Here is a 22999-nt window from a genome sequence, read left to right as displayed (position 1 = left end):
CAGCTAATGTTCTGAACAAACAATTCTTTGTAAAAACTTCAGAATGGATTGCTACTGCAGTGTGTGTGTACTCTCTCCAAGTGATCTACCAGCCTACAGCAATATCACGTGGTTCTCTTAATTATGTGCTAGCTGTAAACATTTTATTAGCCAAAACCATAATCTGTTTAAAATTATTTAGCAGCCATTGTACATTTTATAACTCATCTTACAACTTCAGAGTACCAAGAATTTCAAATTCAGAGCAGAGTATAAGATGACCTTTTGTATGAAAGCTGAATCAGTTTTATATCCCTTAGAATTTGGCCCACTGAATGTAAAGGAGTCCAAGCTGTCAAAAAGAGAAAGCTATATCAAAAAAGAAAAAAAGAATCTTAGTACCTTGTAAATAGATAGTTCAAGAAGCATCTGTGAGGTTATAACATAGACCTACCACTCTTTCAGGAGTCCTCAATAGGTAAGCTGGTCCTCACTAGTGAAGTGAGAGCATATAAGAGGTGAAGAATTTAACCTAATCTAACAAGCTTTGATGACCTCTTCCAAAGGGAGAAAGCAGGCAGTGGAGGCAGCATTGACAAGAGGGTGGAAGGAGGAAAGGAGATGGAGCTAGTCCAACACAAAACTTAGTTTTTCTCAAGGGAGGTTTAGAAGTTGTGAGTTGGAGAACAAATTTTGTAACTCTCTGCTTCATGTTATAGCTCATGGTCACCTCAGTGGTTCACACTACACTAGTGGGGAACTGGCTTATACTGGGAGTGCTGCAGAATGGTTCAATGAGCAATTTGGCACACATGGAGAAATTTTCTGACAGTGCAGTATACTTTCTGATAGCACAGCTGAGCTCCCCTTACTGCCTGGGATGCTGGCCTTACATCTCCTTCACCTGCCACCCTAGAAGCTATTTGTATCCCTGAGGATGCCAGAAGGGAGCAAGCCCTTTACTTGCCTCGCTGAGTGTGTGTAACATTGGCACCAAAGCTCTGGAAGGTACAGACACTGATAACAAACTTACTTACCCTGTGCTTATGCCTCCAGCACAAAAGCCTGATCCACAAGGTTGTGCTGCCTCTTTTAAGTTCTTTTTTCTCTTTTTGTTTTTAATAGAATTAATAATAGATGGCTGGAGCCAAAGGCATGCTTTTATTTAAAAGCCCTATGGAGTTGGAAGATCTGAGATTTTATCACTTCATTTTTACAAAATTCAGGATGGAATTCTGCCTTTGGTAACAATTGGGTGACTTCAGAGGTGTCAGCAGGCATGTCTGAGGGCTAAATCTGGCTCTTAATCATTAAAATATTATGTAAAGGAACATGAATAGAAACAAAGGCAAGAGAATCTCCACTTCCATATCAATGTTCCAGATACTTTGCATTCATACAGAGCAGAGTTCATGAACTCTCTCTAACCATGTTAACAATCCTCTGGGTTTCTAAAAGAGCAGCAGGGGTTGGAATGAGAAGTCTCCCCATATACATCAATAACATCAGTCTTGACATACTGATGGGATTTCCAGGGGGTTCTTTGCTAACTGTGCCTGCTAAATCCTCTGCACCACTCAGCAGTGGTATCTCAGTATGCCTTGCAGGGAGAAAAAAAATCTGAAGTTCGTAGTTCAAAACAAAATGTGGATCTGTGGCATGCAATTTCTTGTGCAAAAACAAGTCAGAGCGTAGACATTTTAAATGCATTTTTCTTGGTGACTGATGTCAGTTGGGGTATCTTAAATGGATATTTTTACAGAAGCTAAGCACAGCATTGTTTTACACCACACAGTTTGTATTTCACCAGATATATGTAAACAAAGTTATGCATGGTTTCATTTGAAAATCAGAGAAGTACAGTCGCCCCTACTACATAAAGGAGAACTGTGTGACTAATGATGGCTAGCATCTTGTTGGTTGTGAAGAGATAAGAAAATCAGAACCACAGAACTGTGCCAGGCCAAGGATCCCTATAGCTGAGTCCAGTCTTGCTCAGTGTCTGACACCAACTGCTTGGGGAATAGGGTCAGGATAGGACCCTGTATGTTGGTTCGGAATATCTTTTCAGTACCCAACAATCCGTGGTGTAAGAACACCCTAAGCAAGGGACTGTGTCTACATCTTTTTATGGATTTGTTCTTAATGGCTTTTTACCATGATTTTTTTTCTAATTGCTTTTTGGACTCGTTTATACTTTCAGAGTTGGGAAATTGTATTCAAGATCAGATTGTCAGCTGCAGTTGCTGGCATGTTTGCACCAAACAAGAATCCAGCCTTAGAAAGCTCAACATTAACATAAAAACTGTTTCAGCTTCATAAACTTTTGAACTGACCCATCTCTCAATGTAAACATTTTTTTCATAATGGAAAAATAACTCTGCACTGAACTGGAATTTTCGTAGAGTTTTCCACAGTGAGTTCAACAAACATGGAAAAATAAATTTTCATGTGGAAATATCTTTGAAGCTTTCTAATTCTGAAAAAAGATTAACAAAATGGAAGATTCTGTAAATGTATATATTGGAAATCAGATTGATATAAAAGAAAATATTTCAACATAGCAAGAGTACTCTATAGGCCTGTACAGCCTACATGCCTATATGGAGTTCATAATTCTGCATATCTCTTTTAAAGCAAAAATTATGCCAGTGTTACCAAAATGCAAAAGATAGTAACAAACTAATACAACCTGCTGTAAGTATATTCGATCAAGTTTTCTTGTGACATTTTCATGGGTTGAAAGTGAAGTAAAATTTCACTGTATCTGTGATTAGGCACAAAATAAAAACAAGTGCTGGTAGCGCTATTGTAGCTGACACTGTCTTGGTTTCAGACATATGAAATCTGATTTTGGACCCCCTACACCAAGAAAGACGTTGATAAACTGGGCTGAGCTCAGCGAAGGGCCAGTAAGATGGTTGGGGGCTGGAGCACTTGACTGCAAGAGGCTGAGGAAGTTGGGTCTGTTCGGCCCAGAGAAGAGGTGGCTTCAAGGGACCTTACAGCAGCTTGGCAGTGCGTGTGGGGAGGGTGTCGAGAAGATGGAGCCACGTTCTTCACAGTGATGCATGGTGGGAGGACAAGGGGCAGTGAGTATGAGTTAAAACAAAAGAAGTTCAGACTGGATTTGAGGGAAAACTTAACAATGAGGACAGCTGAACATTGGAAGAGGCTGCCCAGAGAGACTATGCAGTCTTCATCCTTGGAGGTTTTCAAGATTCAACTGGATAAAGCCCTGAGCAACCTGGTCTGCTCTCATAGCTGACCCTAGTCTGAGCAGGAGGTTGGACTGCAGGCCACCTGCAGTCCCTTTCGGCCTGAATTTTCCTGTGATTCTGTGTATCTGTGGTACCAGTGGGGATTTATACAGTGGAGGCACTTCATCAGCTCTGTTTGCTAAGCACAGGCTGCCTCCCCACACACATGGCAACATCATAGAGAGCAATGTGTTGAGCTGTGGGAGGAAGAGGGGAGATTCCTTTGCTATGTCACCAGTGTCTTTGGTAGAGGTGCCCAAGGAAGTGGGCCACCAGATTGCATCCACGTGGTGAAGGCCTCCTGGAGTGCAACAGTTGCCTCAGGCCTGCATGTGCAGGCAGGACTTGACTTGCCTACAAGCACCTTCTTCACCCTCTGGTTCCTCCCCTGAAGGAGCTAGCTTGCTGTTTGGCATCCTTACAGAGGACAAACAGAGGCAACATAGCTAGAGAGGACAAATGGAGACAAGTAGGGCTTGAGTATAGTCAGGAGCACAGTGGCATGATAGTGTAGACATATCTTGGCCGGCTAAGATAGGCCAAAACAGTAGAACTTGAACACCTCCATCCAGTGAGGAACTCTGTCCTTTCTTCCCAGGCTTTGCATAAACTCTGGAGCTTCAAATCTTGAGCATGCAAAAAGCACCTTGTCTGGTGAAATCCGCCAGGCATAGGGAATGCTAAGGACATCACAGGGGTCCTAGTTAGCCCTAAGAGCCCACCTGCTTGACATCTTTGGAAGATCATGGCTTAAGCAGTAGTCTCTTTTGTCACCTTCATTTTAAGTGTCCTCATTTCTGCAGACATGCTTGTGACATGTGGAGAAAAGCACCTATGCAGTTTCCCACTTGCAACAGATTTTCAGTGCAACTCTCTGAGCTACTTGTCAGAGACTGATCAAATGCTGGGATTTCCACTTTGCTTTGCTTTAAGTGTTTATTTAAATAAATAGAAAGAAACCCCAACTAAAAAGTGAAGCAAGTCCTCAGGCTCTGGGTGACTACAGTGGATTGATTGTTCATATAGGAAATGCTGTCATAACAAAACAGGTGCTGTATGGTAATTGTGCTAAGTATCCTAACAAACAAGGTTCATCTGGCACAATTCACCCAAAGCCTTCAGGGAACATGCAAAATTTATTTATAAGTGAGAGAAAAAATGTTCTCCTTAAGCTAAAGCAGAGTGGAAAAATGGAAGCTAGCCTTATTGCATCCTTCTGGTGATGGCAAGCAGGATTGTTTAAAAAGAGGGTGACCTTCCTAGGCATTTTTCCAGAAAGGAATGGCTTCCATTCCCTGAAGAGCCTCCTGGGCATACAGCCTGGCTGGAAACTGGTTGTCTTAACCTTACACAAGGCAGGAGAGGCAGAACTGGAAAAAAAATCACAATGCTAACTTCACCCTGGTGAATTTGGACACTGTGTACATTTTAATTCAGGTAGATTTGAGGCAACTCGGTAATGTGGTGTATGAAAGAGGTGATGAAGAGAAATGTTATGGAGAAAGCACCTTTGCAAGTAGGTGTAGAATAAATCATTTGCAGGCAAAATATGTAAGAAGTGAAAGGGGGAACAAAAAAATTAGGCAACTCAGGGGGAAAGGCCTGTGATGTAGTTAGATGCATTCATGTTTAACGTGTTTTGTTACAGTAAAAACTAAAATGTACCCACAAGCATATCATAATAAATCCTGACTGGATCAGACAAGTGTTTTTCATTGTTCAATTACACTTCCACTGCACAGAGTGCTGACAGCTTTTGTAACAGGTGGCACTTGCTCTATAATGTGCTACTAAAGAGTGAAATGGTATGGGCTGTCATTCTATTCCCAGGCATCATGCCTTAAATTCAAAAGGGCTTTCAGCATATGATTCAATTTGGCAATATGCTCTTCCAGCATACATCATAAACATAATTCAGAAATCTTTTTGGAGTACGTTTAAATAGGTAAATTTATAGAGATAATTTGCAAGTCTATATGCCCAAGGTAAAATTCTAGTTCCACTGAAATCAATGATAAAATTCATACCAACTTCAATAAAGCCAGGTTTTAGTGAATTTCTAGAAAGCCAGGCATTTTTCAGTGTCAGAAATAACACATTCAGGAAATATTAGCACATTTGCTCAACTGCAAGTGGGAACCCCACTCTCAGGAAATTTGGCTGTTCTTCCAGCTTAGCTGTTTTCTGGGCATACTTTGTTGCCTCTTAACACAGTAGTGTTGAAACTGGTGGAGAACAGGATCTGTCTTTTCCTGCTGGAAGCTTCACATGCCAGTCCTCCTCGAGAGCCCAGGGAAACAGCTGTGATCCCCAAAGAGACATCGCTGATGGTAGATTCGACCAGCAGTGCTCAAGTTGTTGGAAGCTCTGAAGCAGATTGTGGGGGCACAGCTAGGCTGGCATCAGACCTGTTCCTAGGTATGGGTTTGGATTTGCTCTCACAAGGTGATGCACCTCTAACCTGTCATGGAATAAATACTGCTGTCACCAGCAGTGTCTGTAGGTGAAATACCATCTGAATTAGAGTCATTAAGCCCAGACATATCTCTTCAGGGTCTAGAGACGCAGGAGGCAAGGAACTGCAATTCACGCTTAAGGGTGCATGAGCAGTTAAATTATAGCTATTTAATGAATTCCTTTCCTTATAAAGAGTTGGATAGGGATTTCCCAGAAACCAGAAAAGTTTTGTGCATGCCTCTGTATTAGGTGGGAACATTCTCCTAATCCTCATGCAAAATGCTGTCACAAGGTCATTTCTCATAACATGAACTTCCTTAACCGCTTCAGTGGACCCAGTATGTCCAATGCTTCTCTCCGTAGCAAGTATAGTACAATTCCCTGCAGTTACATCAGTAATACAACAGACTCTCAACCGCACAGACAGTGGCCTTGTGGACTGGCATAGGAGCAGTTAAGGAGCACATGAGTCCACTCTGCTGTCTGACCCGAAAACTGAAACTGGGTGTTCCCCATCCAATGCAGCCGCAGGGACAAACAGCAACACACTAAGCCAGCTCCCTATGGCTGTATTTCCCCAAAACCTTTGTATTTTTCCAAACCCAGTGAGTATCCATCAAGAAAGGACTGCCCAAGATGACAAAGTTTGGCGCTTATGTTTTATTTTCACAGGAACAGAGGGTAAGAAGTTATTTACTCTAGAAGGTGATGTGCAGTAACGGGTGTGAACCAGCACTACTTAGCCCCCAGGAAGAAAGTATGAAGTCGTAAGTTTTGCATTTAAAAGAAGAAAAAAAGCTACAAAAATCAAAGACTTTGCGAATGGAGGGTGTCTGACAAAACCAGAAATAGTTCTGTTTGATGCTTTCTCTCCTCAGGCTCACAAACCCCAGAGGTGTCTTGTGGAGTGGGTGGAGCTACAATGTTTTAATAAAGTGCCCTAGAATTTTATTAATATGAAGGGTTGGAGATGCCTGCAGCTCTGGTCATGTGAGCATCTGCATTCAGTTGTCCAGGATTTTAATGGGGTGATGAAGAGCACCAGCTTTGTAATTCATGTGGCTGTTCTTTTGCCCTCCAACCGGGATTAGCAAGGTTAACATTTTGTAGATGTTCAGATTTTAGTATTTTGCCTCCTGGAAAGAAAAAAGGAAGGGAAAAAAATCCCAATGAGAGAATCAGAAGGACACTTGGAAAAGGGAGGAGTGAGCTGCAAAAGTAGAGCTCCTAGAGTGCAGAGGAGGGTTGGCCAGGAGAGACTAGGGACAGGGTGTTAGAAGTTCACACCCAGAAAATTCATTGTCCGCCTCAGGCTCACAGAAACCACTGAATGTCCTATTTCATCCCCAGTTAGGAAGAGATAAAAGCTGGAGAGGATTTTTAAAACCTTTTTCCTTTCAATGCAAATCAGGTAAATCAGACCTCTCAAACAGGACAAATACTTACTGTTTTGAACCCTCCTTTTTAGGGCACATAGTTAATTCATGGTCCCAGTCCAGCTCTGGCTGGGGCTCAGTGTCTGTGAAGGGGACACCTTTGTGCTGATCCCTCACTCTGAGAAGCATTGCGAAGGCACAGGAGCAGGCAGTGCTACTTGCGGCCCAGAAACAGCAGCTCCCTCCCAAAACACAAGTTAAATTTCTGTGCCACTCTTCAGATTTCTGGCCATAACTATAGAGCAGCTTTCTATATTCAACTATAGAGCATGACTTGGCAGGTTGTCCCTTGGCAGGAGCACCTGTTTAGTGCTCCTTCTCCGTGCCTAGAAGTAGGAAGAAAACCATTTACTTCCATATGTGAAACCTACTTTGTGTATCAGGTTCCTCCACAGCTATGGTCAAGTTACATGGCTTTTATGCATTGGTTTTCTTCCCTCAGTCTTTGTCACTGGTATAATTCTCTTTTCCTTCTCCCAGAGAAGGACTTGGAGTTCAAAAGTAAATGCAGTCTAAAATTAATCAGCACACAAGTGCTCCTCTTCTGTGCATAACTGCCACTTTAGGCCCTTTCTCTGGTCAGTTGTCCCTTTGGTTTAGGGCATGTGAGTCCTAGCCCCAGCTCTGCCACTGAAGAGTTGTCTTCTTTCTGGGCTTCTCTTTCCCCTGGTCCTCCCAGCAGCCTGAGCAAACCCCATGTGACACTCCAGCAGACATACAAGGGACTCCTGTTCTATGGCAAAACCATTAGAAACGTCCACTGAGATTTTCAGAATCAGCCAGAGATATTTGCTGAATGCACCTCAGAATGTGTCTTGCCAGATCTTCCCCAGATGCTCAGGACCTGGGGTTGACATCTGGGGAGAGGGACTAAATAAGCCAGGCCACGGCTGTTACACAGTCTCTCTCCCATAAATGCGAAGGCCAGCTTGACTGTGAAGATATTTGAATAGCATTTTTACCCTGTGCCAGATTGCAAGCTGTATGTCATACTGTCAAAGCTAGCAATCAGCCTGATTGTTGCAGACGTGGCAAACATGCTTATTGTTAGAACTGCTAGATATTACACATCACACTGGGTCTATCTTTCATGTTAAAGACTTTAATCTTCTGCTGGAGTTTCTTATTGGACATCTGCCCAGAATATAAAGACTGATCTTTCTTTCTTTTCCCCCCTCTCTGATAAAGTGTCAGAGCCTCACTGAAAGGTGTAGATGGCAGCCAAAGGATCTCAGCTGAAGTCATGCCTCTCCCACCCCTCATCCAAATTATATATAGGAGTTATTGGCAGTATGTTGAAATAACTTTACTTTGGGATAATAGCCTTTTGCTTATCTCCCATCTATCTGTCACACTGTCTAACTTCTGTATTAACAAAGTCTACCTTTGGGCAGCTCACACAGTACAGTAGCTGTCATTCTGTCCTCACTCCTGGGTATTTAATGTAAACTGAACTAAAGTATGTTAAAGGTGTACCAGCAAAGACAGTCATTTTTCCATCTCTCTCCCCAGCAAAGTGAGAGGTAGCCGAAAGAGCGGCCCTGCAGCACTCCAGATGTGAAGTAGCACAGTGCATATCATTACAGAAGAAACATTTTCTGCCTGAGGGGTCTATTAGTAATTTTGACAGCAGAGGCACTCTAATCCCATACAGGAGAGAACAAGGCTAAAATAATCTGGGACCCAGTGAGTTCCCAAAATTAAGCCCTGACTAAGAGATTCTGGCACTGCCATCAGACTATAGACTTCTGCAGACTATATTTCTGAGTGTTGGACTCAGTATTACCTGTCTTTGATGGCTGAGAATAAAGTGAGAATTAAGAAGATGGGGAAAGCTCACTTAAATGGCTTATTCCTTTTATCCCAAATGTAAGGCTGGGTGACAAATGGCCTGAAAGTACAATGTTTTCTGAGAAGCTGATGCTGCAGGAGGCATGTGAGCATCTCCTTCCCGAGTAGGCTTCCCCCTCACTGCGGGAGCTGCTATACAAACACAACAGCAAGGAGAGACAGAAAGCTCCCGCATCCAAGGAACTGATGCAACTACAAAACCTGAGTGTGGAGCACCGAGGCTTCAGGGGGTCTGAAAAGCAGAGAGCCCAGTGCCTCAGCAACCTCCTCCCCATGCTCTCCTCTCCTTTATACTGTGTCACAGACTAGATTTTTGTCTTTCCTGAAAGTTAAAGATAGCTAAAATGAAAAAGTGATTTGCATAAGAATAAGCCAAGCTGTTTCTTCACTACCTTCCATAAATTACTTTTTTCCATAACTTCCCCCATTATTTCTGCACTCATTTTTCTGAATTTTATTCACTTGCTGTTTGGTATTTTACTCCTTTTTTGTTGGATGGAGATGGGAGTCTAGACTTTTCATCCTTCTTTACTCATTTGAATTGTAAGAGGGGGATATGTACAAGTAATTTGTGGCATTTAAGTGGACATATAAACCCACCTTGTTCAAGGGAGTCTAAAGGTCTAGGAATCAGGGGAAAACTATGGAACATGGAGTAGCTTTTCCACAGCATAGAATACGTCCAATTCTTCAAAGAAGAGTTACATGGAAATCTTCTACAGGAGGACTCATTAGACCTTTATAAGGTCTATCATTTTACAGCTGCAAAGCTAAAGCCTCCTAAACCTGCATGCATTGTATAATATTCAAAATTCAGCAGGACAATATCTGTCCCTCACACCAGTATTCCCAGCCCTAAAGATCCAATGCAACAGCCTAGCATGCTATCCATCTGATCCTACTGGTGACCTGAGCTGCTAAGGACATGCTTGGCAGCCAGGCAACATACAGAACAAATATCAGTGCTTTACCTCATCAGCAAGTGTGAGAAAAGGTGGGAGAGCCACAAACAGCAGGGAACTGGCCTGAGGCAGTTCAGCTTGTGAGCAGAGAGAAGGGAGCAGCCCTGAAACAAATGTAACCAACACCCTTAATCTGTAATCACTGTATAGTTCTCATGTCAAGAGAGTCTGGGCAATATGAGGATCTCAACTGCTGTCAACATCCAGTCCATGAGAAAACAGAAGATGTGGCAAACCTCCAAGCATAGCTTGGCTTGATGGTCCAGTAAATTTGTGAATACTGGAGAGACGCTTGGATTCCAGCTACCGATCTCAGTTCCCTTTTTTCAGCAGAGGCATGTTAGTATAGATAGCCAGTGTGCTCCGGAGAGCAGAAAATGCTTCATGCCACTGAACAGGAGTCTTTATGGAAGCTAGAGGTCAAGTACACAATGATATCTGAAAACCTAAATCCTGTTAGGGTACTTGACTTCCTTCTAGCTTTGGCAGGAATTTAACCACTGAAGAGTTATGTCATGAATACACTGGGGAAACTGAGCTTAGATAGCTAACATTTAAATGATTGTAACATTACATTTAAACATTTTAATGATTAGCTAGGCCTCTAGACCTCTTGAGCTCTTCCCAAGTTTCAAGGATCCCTACTTCAGTTGTAAGGGGGCAGGATAGATTATAAAAATGTTATATTGCTTTAAAAAAGTACGGGCAAGCTTGTACCTTTAAGCATAACATTGGGCCTTCTCCCATAACTGTGTAGCTAGGAAGCTGTTTAGTGAATGATATAACTACAATCATAAAAGCTCCAAGTCTAATACCCCATTCATTCTGCTCAGTTGGAATGGACTTGGAGAAACTGAATTCTAATATCAGGCCTGTCAATAATTCCACAACACTAGAATTCTTCCATATTTATTAGTACTGTACCTCTCTCTTAGACCACAGACAGAACTTTAAAACATTTGCTAGCTCATCGCACCTGAAGAAAAAAATGAGAGCTGGATTTCACTTTGAAAGGAGGATGTCCAATATGTGTCAAAACATGTTGCCTCTTTTATTAATTCCTTCCCATAAGCATTTCAACTAACATGGTTTAAATTAAAATTTAAGAATTAAGCAACTTAGAATAAGGTATTGCCTGTATCTGCAAGGACACTGTCCCTTTAGCGTGTTACAGCCTGCCCCATTAACATTCCAATTTTATTGCGTGTACCTGGTCTGAAGAGAGTCAGTAGCCAGTGGGTGTAGCATAAATTGTTGGCCTTCAGCAAAATGAACAGCTGAAATGCGCACTGTACCTGACCATGCTTGTTAGGCTATTTGCTCCTTTAATCACATGCTGTACTAGTGAATGCCTGCCATTCAATTATCTTCAAAACCTTCATCATGTCCCTAGACAATAAAATGTGACAAGACGGGTATTACTGTGTTATGGTCATCTGATACCTAGAAGTGTCTAATTATTCCCTTCAGTGATTAGCTACAATTACAGTTTTAACCTAAGTGTTTAAGGCCATAACAAAAGTGTTTCAAATATTCATTATAGGATACCTTATGAGCTGGAGAAGTGTGCATGGAGGTAGGACCAGTGGTTCCCAGTTGACTGTTCCCAGAGCAGCAGCAACACCAGAGAGAGTGCTCCCAAAAATGCTTTGATGCCCAGACTGCTCCGAAGACTTGCTAGCCTGAGGGTAGGCAGCCTACATCTTGCCGGTGCTGACAGCAAGTGATACCAGGCCTTCTGGTAAGGACCTATATGAAAGATAGATCTTGGGTCATCCTCCTTTGCCCTAAATCACCCAGTCAGGGCTGATGGGATAGCTGGAAGCCAGAGATTCATCTGAAGCAATCAAAACAGCTCCCATGGGAGCAACCAGAAGATTGCTCCTGTGTATGCAGGCTGTGTTGGTCCCCAGGAAGCTTGGGGCCTCCCTCTCTGGTAGACATGGCCTGGCCCCAAAGGTACTGCAGTTTCTATATTTTATTTGAGAATCTGCAGTTAGATTTAAGATTAGGCCATCTTGTTTGTCCTATCCTAACAAAGCCACTTCAACCAATTTAAGGCCAGGGTTTTTGTTCCTGATGTTTGAAAACAGCAGGTTGCAGGAGTTAGAACCAATAAGAGGCTAAGCAACCACAAGTTCCTTGAGTTAGGGTAAATTATGTAACTTCTTGCATTCAAGTTCTTTGCTCTGCTCCATTCAAACCACACATTTATGGCTGCAAATGGGCAGTGAAGAGTTCCCTCCAAAAAGAGAGACTATTACAGACAAGAAGTAGAAGAGCAAGGACTGGCATTTGTGCAATAGGACGGCTGTTTGTCAAGGAGGGCATGTGGCAGACCAGGGTTTAAACTTTCTCACTAAATCTAAATTTCATCCAGGTTTAAGCAAATGCTGCCTCACTCTCTATCACCCTTCTCAACCTAAGTCAAGCTCTGATGAAGGGGAGAATTTATCCTGATCTTTAGGTTCAAAGGCAAGGTGTGCATTTTGCAGTGGCACTGCAGGAGCTGGATATAATAGACCCATAAAGTAGTAAAATAGAACAGCCAGCCTTTCACTGGGAGAAGGCCGGTTTTAAAGGTGTATTACCAATCAAAACCTCTCTCCCACTGCGGTTCGTAGCGGCCCCCCATATTCAGTCTGACTTCCATATCACATTCAACGTGACAAACTAATAACCACAGCTGGCACTGCCACTGGCAAAGTCAGCAGTTACCTCTGGCAGATGACTACTAGGAATAGTGAAATAGTTTTATGTTACCTACAGCAGAGCCTTGGAAAGTCAAGTCAGGGGATGTGGCAGATGTCCCACCCCGCTGGCATCGGGAGCAGCAAGCCTGCCTCTCCAGGACTCGCTTCCGTTCCAGCCCTTCCTTTGTCCTTCCCCTCTTAGCAGCACAACAAGCCCAGTCCTCCAACCTGGGGGCCACGAATTTCGGTTCTGCCAGCACTGCTGAGAAGCTTCGAGCTGGCCCTACAAACAACATGGCTCATTGCAAGAGAATGAGATGCCAATTTTGTTTCTTGTGGAACAATGAAACTTATTTAAATAAAAGCCTGATTAAGACAGGGAGCCATAGACTAGATTCACAGCAGGGAAAGCTGAAAACTGCTTACTACATGCCGTTAAATTACCAATTTCTACCATTTTATTTTTAAAGCAGAGTGCTGTTTCTTTGAACTGGGAAAAACATGGCATGCACATCATTTTGGATAATGTACATGCAAGGTCACTTTGTTCATCTGATGTTATCCAGCTCAAAGTAAGAAACAAGGGGGATTTTTTTCCTCCTCAGTTGAGGAGTGCCTTTTGATACGTAGAACACAGTGACCTAACAATAGCAAAAGATCCAGTCCAAGATGTGCAAACGGTAAGGCAAGATGGCCCACCCCACTGTAAGGATCAGTGGGAGTAATACAGCTTTGACCTGTCTTTGTCCTATGCCAGGGATGTATCAATGAGGCAAAACAAAATTTTTAACTCTGCCCTCTATTCCTCACATTTAAGCTCTAACTGCTACAAGGCACAGTTAGTATTTGCAGATCGTTGCTTTCTGTCTCAGTTACAGAGGACCTATTTCACACATACTAGGTACAGCTGGCAAAAATTCAGTCAGACACATGTTAAAATAGCCTGTAATAGTGCACCAAAAATTTAATTTAATGCTTATTGCAAATAATTTGGCTAATGTCAGCCCTATTGCCTTCTAAATCTTACCAGCTAATCACTTTTCAACTTTTCCCTTTTCTGGCTGTGATTATTCTCACATTAGTCCATGCGGCTTTGTTGTAACTGAACCTAATGGGATAAGCGTGGGAGCAAGCCTGGAGCAAATACTCAAGCGTACTTCACACAGAGAGTTGTATCTAGAGATAGGATTACAAGAATATCCATGACAAATGGCTACAAATAGAGCCTGATCATAATAAAATAAATGCAACTACTGGAATTCATATTAGTTAGTCTTTGAGCTATCTTCACAGATCTTCTTAGAAGAAATATTTTACCTCCCATCAGCTAGCCTAGCTATGCATTTGAGGCACTATATCAACTTACACCACCTGAGAATCTGGTCCTTTTTGTACCATCTGTGTTCAGCTATAGTAGAAAGTAACAGCAAAAATGTGTGCAATACTTATTGCTTTGTGTTCATCTACAAATCAGAAGAAAGTGTCATATGTTAATCACTATAACTGTTGTTTTTGTTTTCAGTACCCATACAGAGAATTAATTAAATTTATTTTTAGGTATCTACATTTTAAATGCAGATGCTGTAAATAACGTGGATGAGTTTACATCATTTCAAGTGTGAGCACTCAGCCATTTCAGAACATCTCTTTGAAACTAATCCCTGGCCGTCTGTGTTGATAATGGCTTATAGATGTAGCTGTCTCCCATGATAGCAATGCTTAGTGAAAACAGCTCCCTTCAGCAATGCCCTGTTTTAAAGGATCTGACCATTTTAGTGTCATTCCTTTTCCCTGCAGCATTTCTGAGTGGGCTGATACCCCTTTCTCGCTATCCTACTGCAGCCTGGCTTCAGGCTGTGATGAAGAACAGTCAGCCCTGGTAGCTGCCGCCAGGAAAAGCTTTCATGTTTGCATCATGTTAGATCTTTCAGCAGTTTTATACTCAGGGCTGTCTAAACAGCACTGATAACATGCCAGAGAAATCTAAGGAAGGCAAATGAAGAAGTGCTGTGCTGAAACTGTTCGTTCCCTCTTATCAGATGTTTTTTTACTGGGCTTTGAGGAGTATCTGTACCTCCCTTCTCTGGTACCTAGCATCCCTGCTCCCCCACACCTTATCTCCAGTCTTACATAGCTGTTAGTGCAAAATGCCATTTATTCCATACCACCACTGATGAAGTAGTATGCAGCTATGTGTCCGTCTCTACCCGGAAAAACTTGCTTCATCACAGAAATTCTATCCTCTTGGGTGAGGTAAGACAGAGGGACAACGAGAGCAAAAAGTCGACCTGGGAAAGCAGAGAAAGTTAGGTAAAGAAGACCTGCGCTTGGCAATGCACCAGTCTATTAGCCCAGAGACCAACAGGGCAATGCAAGTCTCCAAATCCTACTAGACCCTTAGATGTAGTTCACTACGTTAATGAGAAAAGTTGTTTTCAGCTGGCCACACTGAGCTGCCTCTTTTTTCCATAAGCCTCAGTACAGTAGCAGCAGTGGATATGAGTAGATTATTTCAACTTCAGTTATTTAGTTTCTGTGGCCATGACTCCATAGCTTCTGCTGACAGTACCTGGGCTTTCTACACAGTCATCTGAGTCCCTTAGTTTCCAAATCTGGTCAGAATCAAATGCATCCAACTCAGTATGGATAAGGCTTACTGAACTATTATTATTATTATTATTATTATTACTCTCCTTCAGTGGGACCCTGAAGCTCTAAGTCACTCCCAGCTACGGACTCTGCTTATATGGCACCACTGAGGCTTGTATTGCAATAATAAGCCATTGGAGAGGTTATTCCTTATACATAACTAAGATGCTGGTTAACCATGACATCCAGAATGAACATTAGAGCAAAGACACTTCGCTAAATCTGTAACAGTATTCCAAATTATCAAGATATCAGTATGACTGACAGATCAGATAATCTCTTTAGTAATCCTGTGAATTCTAAACACAGAAACCCCTAACTCATCATCAGGTAAGAATACGTGAGAAAGGAGAGAGTTACGTCAGTTGACTGGCTTTATCCACTTATCATGTGTACAAGGTTCTTAGAGCATCTCCATTTCAAAATAAAGTTTGCCTTTAGCTGCACCAAGGTCTGGCATATTCATTAATATCAATGACAAATTCTTGCAGAGGTTCTGCTTTTTTTTACAAGGCAAGAAATGATTAAGATTAATTAGTGTAAGTTTTAGTGTCTGAAGTGTATACCTTCAAGCTGTTAAATGTGTCAATGGAGATCCATTACCACAACAATGGACATATTATTCTCAATAGGGTTTACTGCTATTTGCCAGTATGAGATGTGTGCTCGTTATTAAGACAAAACCACTGAAAAGAGCTCACATTTGAACACAGCTGAAATAAGAGCCTTACTTTACACAGCATGATAAGCCTTGATTTTGTAAACACTATTACTTTGGCTTTCATTACCTATTCCTGCTAGTATTATTTCATGGCATCAACTACTTTATAGGCTGTTATTTATCATCATACAAGATCAGCCAAACAGCACATGCATAGCACTTTGCAACTTTAAAAAAAAAAAAAAAATTGGTGATTTATGACGGATAAGCACTTGAATTTCAAACAGGATCTGTGCATCCATATCAATATCTGCCTAGGTCTAGATGGCCTATCAGATGGAAAAGGTTAAAGCTCACCAAGCTGCTGCAGCCAATAGCGCACAGGGGAGTGTTGTGGCTAACAGCACATCCAAATGCTTGCACATCCTGTACTCCAGTCAAGCAGGCATCTGCTCACCACTGGATCAGACTGGGTTGATCACCACTGTTAAGCCTGAATCCATCTATGTCTATGGATCCATATTGACAACGTAGCTGTACTCCCACCCTCTCTTTATTCAACCTTCTCTTTTACTTGTTAGAAGATTTAAACTCATTTTAAGGCCATTATCGAAATATTTTAAAATTACCATGAAATACAACAGTAGAATATTTGCTGCAAACTTGCTGTTTAAATATTAAAAACACCAGCGGCAAATCCATTGGTCAGTACAGATGTGAACACTTTGACTGAATAATCCTGTTATCAAAATTCACTGCTTTCACTGGATTTTGAAAAGGAAGTTGCATGGTGTGGGCAAGTCACTGCTACGCCAACATGTGTACATTTACAGGCATTTACAAACCCCCCCCAGCAACAGCCTGGCTCCAGTGTGGCCAACCAAATGGAGTACCCAGCTCTTCCTCACTCCCCAGGTTGTCATGTTAAAGGGATTTTGTTTGTGGATTTTGGAAGAGTATTTTCCCATGTGTATTCAGAAGTTGTATCTCAACACATTGTGTTTTTCCAAACTTGAGTTTTTACCCACAAGTCTTCCGTGTATGTCATTCCCTCTGTGAATTTAGTGGGACGAGAGCTTGATTTGGACATTGGCCTTCACGGAAGAACGTTCCAATATCAAGATTAGAGATTCTTTTCTATGGGTTTTTTGATGGATTGATTGGTTGCTTGCTTGCTTTTTTTTTAAGCTGTAGTCTGCAAAAAGGTTCATTGACTCACTCTTCTATGGCTCAAAGTTGGATCAAAGGATTTTCCTCAAACCTTCAGGAGAATAAAGTTCCTTTATAAGTTGAGATCAAGCATCAAAGCATTCAGCCCTAGAGAAGTTTGGGAGAAACTTATAAATGTTTGTTAATTGAGGAAAAACAGCAAACATGCCAAGAGTGGCTTACCTGTCACCTACGCAAACACAGTTCCTGCCTCTCTTTTTGTCATGCTCTGCAGAGCCTAGACCTGTGGTTAAATCAAACTTCTACTTTTTCAGATGATCATGAATAGGGCTTAAAGCCTAATCTTCCCCACACTTTCTCTTGGCTTTCTGCTTGCTGTCTAATTTCTCTGAATTTCTGGTGCCAGGTTTCCAAAATATAAGTGCATGCCCATGTTGGACATCCAACCCATAAATGCTCACCTCCTCTGCTTTCTGATGGGCCACTCATAGTCAAAGGAGACATTTCAGGAAACATTAGGGGTTGACAACAACACCAAACACACAGTCTTCATCTGAAGTCTTTTCTCTTCAGTTGTGCTGGCCTGGAGCTGGGTTCAGCTGCTACATGAGGCCTTAACAGGCACTGAAGCAGCAGTATGAATTTCCATAGCTAGGCTCTGACCCTAGAAATTCAGAGTAATTCCTATGCTTAGTTTTATACATGTAGGAAGGAATCACAAGTGCTTGGAATATCAGAGTGTAAGCTATTCAGTAATATTGCACTCCAAAAAATGTTTCCCAAGTCTCACAGTATTTCAAATATTTGTGGAGAATGGCTCAAGAGAACCATGAAAACCCAAAACATTGTTCATCTATCACTTATTACAGTCTGTTTGGTTAAGATCTCAAGATTAAAGGTGGATAAGAGAGAAACCCTTTCCACAAAACCTTAACTTTTTCAGACACGAGGAACTATTCTCACCACTAGGTAAAGTTTCCTGAAACAACACACCCAGTGTCAGGAGCACAGACTGCTGTACAGAAAGAGAGCGGGCAGCATTTGTAGACAAGGTAAGGATTCACCTGAACAGACATTGCTACTGTAATATGTCCAGTTCTAGGCCTTCTATCACAGCTCCTACAGATGACAATTATACTGCAGAAGGGGAATAATAGGTAGACGCCAGTGTCTACTTCTGCCTTCTGTAAAAGAAAAACAATAAAAATTACTACCGTGATGTTGGTCAGCATTCCATTCGTGGAAGGTGCAGAACAAAGCTTGCTTTAAAGATTTAAATTCAGAATTAAGACTGAGCTGTCATAAAGTTTCCTATCTCACAAACTGAAGTTCATAACTTAACACATCTAAACTATAGTTTATTATATTTGCTGTACATTAATCATTCCTAGAGTTCAAACTATGTTCATTTGCTCAATATGAATCCATTAATATGCTAGTATGAACATGTACTTACTGAAGATCACATCTGCACTTTGGCTTATTTATAATTAGATGCACAGTTTATCAGGCTGTTACAGAAGGTATGTAACTGAATATGACCCACTTAGGGATTCCAGCCATGTAATTTCTTTTATATATATATATATATGTATGTATATACACACACTAATAATTGCTACTGTTCAGAACTATATATTAAAAATGCCTAAATTGTGTGCGTTTCATTATGAATGAACCTATTTCTAATAACAGCTTGTAAACACTAGTTTATTTCTTGTGTATTGCACCCAAGGTAATTAAATAGCTGTAGAGCTTGTAATCACAACAGAAACTGATTTCCCCATTAACATTTTCAAAGTCCTATTGATGAAGATTCCTAGTGATTATAATTCCTATTGATTGAAAGTGATTTTAATCAGTTCAGCTGTTTTTTTAGAGGACTGACCACAAAATAAATACTCTTTCCCTTATGAGAATATTTGCATTAGGAGGACCCATAAAGGGATGAAGCTTGAAATTCAGTCTTGGTTTACTTTACCTAGCTGTCTCTGCTGAAGAGAGAAAAGCAATTCTTGTTTGAAGACATTCTGCACCATAACTTTGAATGCATGTGTTTCCTGTGGATAAGACATTAGAAAATTTTAAAATTCAGTTTCCGAGACTGCTGTAAAGCTAAGCCAGTGCAAACATGCGGTGTTTGCTTGAGTTCTTAAGCATTGAGCGAGTATGGAAATTAACTATATAAGATGAAAGCTGATGGTTTATCAAATTTAGGAGTCAAATGCTTAATTTCACTACATAACAAGTTAGCTTTCCAAAATGCTGTCAGTTTGTTCATATGACACAGTATTTCCCGTTGTCCTTTTCTCTGAGCAATATAAACTTTATATTCGCAACAGAATTAATCAGTGGTGTGGAATAATTAACACGAGCAGTTCAGACTACGCCAGCCTTCAGCAGGGTTGTGGTCCAGGTTTCCTCACACTCTGCCATGCCTCGGGTCAGCGACAGCCTCATCCAGATACATCCTACCCTCCATCCCTGATTCCACTGCACAGAAATTATGCATAGCTTTACCACTGATGAGAATTGCAGTGGGGAAGATATGAGCTAATGGCTCTGAAAGCATCATCGTGGCATTGCAAGAACCAAACAAGTGCCTATAGGTAAGGCTGCGAGACAGCCCAGTGACTGGCTCCATTTCAGGGGCATGAATTTCATCCTAGGAGTAGAAGTCCTGCCACCAGCCTGCTTATTCAGGGTGTGTGGGGGTGAACTTCATTAAAATCATTAAGGAGCCAGCACCGAAGCCTCTATCCAAATAAAAATTCAAACGCAAGTCAGTCAGATCTGGCCTGTAAAACATAAGACCATAAAATATGGCTAACAAAGCCGAGCCAGTGTTGTCCTCAACCACAACTCTTTCCTGATTTTTATATGATCCGCAGGAGCACAGTCAAGCCAAAAATTCCACCACAGCAGGGAGTACTCACTTTCTCTCACTCATGTGTAATACTGACAGGCTTACAAAAAATGTCTGTAATTGGAGCCCTGAACACCTGAACTTCAATAAAGGGTAAGTGTCAAAATGCTGTAAATTCATCTTCTGGTCTAATAACTTAAACAGTTCCTCTGCTGTAAAATAATCTTTTTTTAGGCATTATATTGCACAAGTGTTCCTAGCAGGATCTTGGATAAGATGAGCTGATGTTCTGCCTTTTAATCTTTTTAGCACCATGACTCTGTAATTTGCTATTTATTGTCTTTAACTCTAGAATCCCGCAATATTGTGAATTTGTTTTGATGTCTGACACCAGATGAGGGATGCACTTTGCTTGTAATGCTATAGCTGAGGACAAAAAGTGTAACGTCTGCAAGTGTTTTGATAAATCAAATCCTTTAGGATTATTTTTGATAAAGAAAATCAGGTGAACTAAGACTATTTGGATAGTGTGATAGATAAATTATCAGAGAAACGGTAATATACAAAAAAGACTTAGAAAGATTTAGGATCCAGGGTATGGCGATATTTTTTAAATTTCACACAAGTCGAGATGACAAACAGATGGCACAGTTAAGAAAATCTAGAAGGCAAAATATAAGCCCCGTGTCGCTTTAATGATACTTCTGCTTATCACAGCCTATATTTTAGATCAACTTATAAAGTATTTTTCTAAATCATAAAACTCTCTTGAGCTCTATTTTCTAACGACAAACTGGTCTGTAAAGAAGCATCAGTCAAGCACAAGATTAATTCCTGTTGAACCAACTTGTTGGTTTTGGCACAGAAGTCAATATTTATAAGACAGAAAGCAGCTGTAGTGTGCAAGTTAGCATAGTGCATAAATCTTTGCAGCAGGTTGTAGCAAGATTATGGTACTATCCACAGGTAGTATGATAGAAGCATTGCCACAGCAGAGTCTTCCTAATGGTGGTCATCCATTTACCAGTGTGAGCCAAGCTAATGAGGTCACGCTGATTCACTTCGTGTCATTTCCCCTCTGGAAGCAATCAGACCAAATATAAACCAGTAATATATTAAAAGAGGTCACAAAGCACAGTAGTTCGTTAAGAGTGAGCTGTTTGTATAGGACTCCGAGCCAGATTCAAGCTTGCCCAGAGCAATAGGACGTGTGGCTCCTGACAACAGGGCCGGGGAAGCAGATTAACCCCCCAGCCTCTAGAAAGCTATCCGAGGGGCAATACTGCTCTAGCACGTGCCATCCGTGCAGTGCTCCAGCCGGCTTCTCTCGTTCACCGTGCCACATCGGCCTTCGGCACCGTGGCAAGGCAGGGGGGTAAACTCTGTTTTAATTCTGCTGATTGCAGATTTTGCCTCCTGCCTGGCATAGCCGGACCCTTGGGCAGCCGGAGGAGCGGAGGCAGCAGCAGCACTGGGAGCCCCAGCAGTCGTGGGTCTGCTGGGCGCCTCCCCCGCAGCGGGTCCTGCTTGCCCTCACGGCCCGAGCAGAGGCCAGTCCTCAACGGATGCACTGTGCCCCTTCTGCCCCATCTCTCAGCCCCTCTCATGCCTATGGCAGTGGGGTGTGTTATTCACCACCCTGCGATTTTTGTTGCAGGAGACGGGACATGGTCTCAAGCCTGTTGAGGCCAACAGTACTGTGCCCCATTGCTCACCCTGGGTTTCTTGTTGGTGTTGAGCTCCCAGGTTGAGGGACTTGGCGGGGACCATTCGGCGCTGGGTCACCTGCTGCTGCGCTCCCCCTCCATGCTGAGTGCTGCCCCAGAGCAACAGGACACCCATTCCCTCTCCCCTCCAAAAAGCCACATCAGAGCCGCAGCATGGTCAGCAGGGAAGTCCAGGGACCGAGGGCAGTGGGAGGCTGGCCAAGTGCCTTGGGCATACCCTGCACTTCCCAGCCTCAGCTCCCATGTTTTTTTTATTCTCCTTCAGGCTAGAGCTGATCTAATTTTTCATGCACAAGGTTATATAGATTACCACTGCCTGCATTTTCATCAGCCTTTTTCCCTGTGCTGAAAATATGGATATTAGATCCTACCTTGCTACAATATTATTCTTCAGACTAGAGGTGAAGAAAGTTCAAACGAAAAGGTACTTGGCTATTTCTCTTCCTTCTTGGGAATCCTGGCACACCAAATTTTGCTCTCCTGGCACTGCTCGCATGAGTGCAGTTACTCACAGTTACTCACGGATGAGACCATAGGCAATTTCAGGCCCATGGCTTCCTCTCTAACCACTATTGCTTTCATTCTGACATTCTCAGCCTCACTTGACCAAATTATATGTGGTTTTAGGCAAAGATGTTGGAAATTTAATGTCAAATAGATGCAGATTGAGCCCACATGGGAAGCAGGAAATACAATAGAAATATGCAAGTCCATTATCTGAATTTATCAGCATACATTCTGCATGCTTTATAAATTTGACTAGCATGATCATCTGTTTCATTCCTAGAAGAGAAAAAGCTAACAAATATGAATTTCTTGAAATAGGCAGCAGAAAGCAATTGACTTGAAATAAACAAAATAGTAGAAATTAAATTTTCCTGGCAAGATTTGCTTGTGTTGTTCATCAAATAAATGTACATTATGTCTTGCACTGTTACTCAGCTGTGATCTTATAATGTGCTCTCTGCATCCTGTCAGACATATGATCCTTTGTCCCGTAATAGACCCAACTATCTCCCAACCAGCTGAGCTCAGGGTCAGCCCAGGGTCATGCTGGTTAAAGATGCCTGTCAGTTCACTGCCTGAGTCACAAACGGGCTTTAAATCACCTTTATCTTACTTAGGTTGATGCTTTCCAGCAAGCAGCTATAGCAATAGCCACAGCATCTAGGTACAACATAGCAAGATGTTTTGCGGCATCGCTGAAAATTTCCCTTTGGATATGCAAAGGTCAGTGCACAGCTTGAAGTGTAATATGAAATAAGAACTCTTTCAAATACCTTTATGC

The sequence above is a fragment of the Dromaius novaehollandiae genome, chromosome 2 (assembly GCF_036370855.1).
Source record: "Dromaius novaehollandiae isolate bDroNov1 chromosome 2, bDroNov1.hap1, whole genome shotgun sequence".
Classification (NCBI taxonomy): domain Eukaryota; kingdom Metazoa; phylum Chordata; class Aves; order Casuariiformes; family Dromaiidae; genus Dromaius; species Dromaius novaehollandiae.
The sequence above is the reverse complement of the archived record's forward strand: the minus strand, read 5'-3'. Positions refer to the sequence as shown.